This window comes from Gavialis gangeticus, unplaced genomic scaffold (genome assembly GCF_001723915.1).
Source record: "Gavialis gangeticus isolate Ggan-Ray unplaced genomic scaffold, GavGan_comp1, whole genome shotgun sequence".
In the NCBI taxonomy this organism is placed as follows: Eukaryota; Metazoa; Chordata; order Crocodylia; family Gavialidae; genus Gavialis; species Gavialis gangeticus.
The window spans coordinates 12,256,772-12,260,165 of NW_017729022.1; the positions used below are offsets into that span (position 1 = coordinate 12,256,772).

At 40.9% G+C, this 3,394-nt stretch overlaps 1 protein-coding gene across 1 annotated transcript in view; it reads right to left on the reverse strand.

Moving 5' to 3' along the window:
* The window catches only part of PRICKLE1 (prickle planar cell polarity protein 1), an 89,451-nt gene extending 86,069 nt beyond the window's left edge, over nt 1–3,382 (reverse strand). Inside the window, exon 1 of the mRNA XM_019514592.1 lies at nt 3,349–3,382. The gene's annotated coding sequence lies outside the window, so the exon portion shown is untranslated. The remainder of the gene's footprint in view (nt 1–3,348) is intronic.
* Between the last annotated feature and the right edge of the window lie 12 nt (nt 3,383–3,394).

The following is a 3,394-nucleotide window of genomic DNA, read 5'->3' on the forward strand; positions in this document are numbered from 1 at the left end:
AAAAAAAAAAAAAAAAAAAAAAAAAAAAAAAAAAAAAACCAAACGGGCTCTTATAGGCACAGTTCCAAGAAGAGGTAAATGACAGCTGCTTACTAGTTTACAGATATTTGAAGAGTATTAAAAATGTTTTTGTTGGCTCATACCTCTCTCTCTTGAGATTTTTAATTCGTTGTGTATATTTAAAAAATTCTCCTTGCAGGAAAACCCTGGAAAGAGTATAATCAAACCATGCTGAGAAATCATTCCATTTTCCTGGAGAAGCTAAAGAAAAAATGAGTTTAATGTGTTTAGAGTGAAGTCTAAATAAGCACACAATACAAAAGACACAGGAAGAATTATTACAGACCCCTTGAGAAATTTTTTTCAATAACTGGAAATATCCTTTGACAATAGACCAGCAACTAAAGAACTGTTCCTGGAAAAACTGTATCATTCTGGCAAACAGTAAAGTGATCCGATTAGTCTAATCTTGGTATCTCTGCCAGAAATGTCATGACATCAGTGTGCTATAACTTGTAAAACATGTTTCTTCCCACTATTCTTCAGTCAGAAGCTGGGGAGGGGTCCTCCTCAATGTAAGGCCCCAGTCCAAATGCTTTTGAATGCAAGTAACAGCTACTCACTTGAGTAAATGTTTCCAGGAGCAAAGCTTAAAAATTCATGGCTCACAGAAAGTATACGCTAATGAACTACAGTTAACCTCAAATTTACCTCTGTTTAGAATATCTGTAAACAGACAACAGTGTTGGCTAAGCTTAAGTTGAAAACTGTTGAACTGGCCTTCTTTGAAAGTTATAGATTCAAGATATAAAAAACAGCCATGTAGTCATTATATGCCTTGCTCATAAACAAGAATCCTTAACCTTAGGCAATATTTGACTATAGAACATTTATGAAGCAGTTGTTTTATGAGAAATAAAGGAGTGATGACATTGAAACAAAAAATTCTCTAAGGGCATGTTAGCTGAGACAGTGATGGTGTACCTGGCCCAAAAGTACAGACAAGTTCTGTAAAAAAGTCTGGTGATCAAAAAAAAAAAAAGAGATACTGTTCATTGTTTTCCACTTTTTGTTTTTTTCACCTTAACTCCATTGTCATAAGGCTCGTATTGCTTGGATACTGAATCTAATATTCTGACTTTCTTGGAGATTGAATCTTGATCTGTTTTTCATTAAGGATTTTGCATAACATATTGGTGATTATTTTTACATGTAGTTCTGTACAACAGCAGAATAGTTTTGGTCTTTGCATCTTGGTCCAGGCCATCACAAATCGTCACTACAACCACTAGCCAAAGACATAAGAATAAATTGCATACAATTTTATCCTGTGGAAATTTAGATGTTAATCAACACTGCAATTTTTCAATGGAAAAATAATGACAGAGCAAAAATCATCTGATTGTCATATGCTAATCAAATAAGCAATGCCAAATTCACTAAATATCTTACTACAACCATAGGGGGAGACAGACCAAACATTTAAATTAGAAGTCAGATCATCAATGTGCCAAGTCATTCCTCAGATTTTCTCCTTACATAGATTATGAAACACAAAAGTATAAGAAAAGCAAGCAAAACCTGTTTGCTTTGAAATATTAAAAAACTTTCTTCTTTGCTAGTGGAAAGCATTTATTCTAAATAAATTCTCATTAAAATGTAATAATTAAGTAGCCAACAAAGAACTTTCCCAGCACAGAGGCTGCTCTCTCTCAAATAAAGAGCTCTGTGTTTTAGGGCACTAAAATGAAAAGTAAACTATTTGAGAGGGAAGGCAATGAAGTTCTTCTAGACATGCATGGAAATTCTAGCACAAAAATCCATACATAGTTCACAGTGCTGTATTATTATTTTTAATTATGTTGGTATTTTTTAGCCATTTTGTCTCTTTCTAAACATCAGAATCATTGTCTTGTATACGTAGGCTTCATTTTGCTTAAAAAAGTCCTAAATTGAAACAGATTTTTTTAAACAATTACCTTTTTCAGAGTTATCATAGTACAGGATATTAGGAAAAAGCCAGACTCCCCTGTTGCTTTTACCCACATCTGACTCCAATCTTAATAGTTCAGCTATTAACCCTGTAAGGAGTTGTTGTTTTTTTTCCCCCAGCTGATGTTAAATGTTTTAGGTGGCTGACCTGGGCTAACTCATTACAACACCCTGTATTATACAGGGCTAACAGCAGCTCCATAGTTTATCATGTTCTAGAATCCAGAAATCTGTTTTGCTCATCTTGACTTGTGCTGTTAGAACAAATAAACTATCAGTATATTAAATGGGCTTTTTAACGTCCTCTACGAAGACCGAAATCAATACTGCCATTTGGTCCAAAATTTTACCTATAGCATGTATAGTAGTTTCTGTCATACCTCCACAGCAATGCTGACCTCATTAGAAAAACAAAACTAAGAGAAAATGAGTTTTACAGAGAAAACCAAATAGAATTTCTGACTTTGGCAAAACAGAACCCGGTTATTTAATCCGAGGTCAAAGTTTTCAGCTCAAGACAAAGCCTGGAATCATTAAGCTGGCAAGTCCCGTTGACCATTTTTTTTGACACCTTTTAGTTTTCACTTGCAGGGAATATTCATCGCTAACCTTTAAATCCTCTGTATAAACATTTCTTGGAGAGCTTGTAAAACATCCCCCCACTGCGTTTCCTGACTCTCCGGTTGATGGCATTTTGAAACACTGGTCTGAGGAGAGGGCTCTGTTTTGCTTTCTTCAGCCCCCCAGCTTGGAGGCAACGACAGATTCCCAGCCCAGGCCAGAGGCAGCCGCCCTCGGCGGAGACCACATTGAAGGCAAGCTGAACCCAACCCCACCAGACAGCCAGAGGGAGACCATTCCTGTTTAAGTTTAAAAGACCCCGGTTGGGAACAAGTATTGTTGGAGAGAGAAAGAGCCTGAGAAACATTCCTCATCTTTCTGAGCTCTCTTAACCCGGGGGCAACATCTTAGTTATCGTGAGCTGAGGTGGAGAGGAGGGCAGGCACCTTTCCCGGGGGGAGTCTGAAAGCAGCCCCTTGCCGGGGGTGGCCGGGCAACTGCAGGGGGCTGCAGCCTAGATCCCGCAGAAAGCCAAAGGCTCCCCGGGGAGAGCAGCAGTTGTCACCCAAGTGACAGGCAGCAGCTGAGCGGGCACATGCGGAGCCCCCGCGGACAGAGGCGACGCAGCTCCCCACGGGCTGGAAGAGGAGAGCGCCGGCCGGCTGCGGGAGAGGCTGAGGCAGCGCCGCCCATGCCCTGCCTGCCCCGAGGCGCTGCCCCCACCCGGCACCCCCTCCCCCGAGCCGGCCTCTTGCAGCACAGCGCAGCGCCCCCCGCCGCAGTCCTGGCACTTACCGCGGGACCAGGCTGGCCGGGGGCAGCGGCGTGGGAGTCAGTGCGG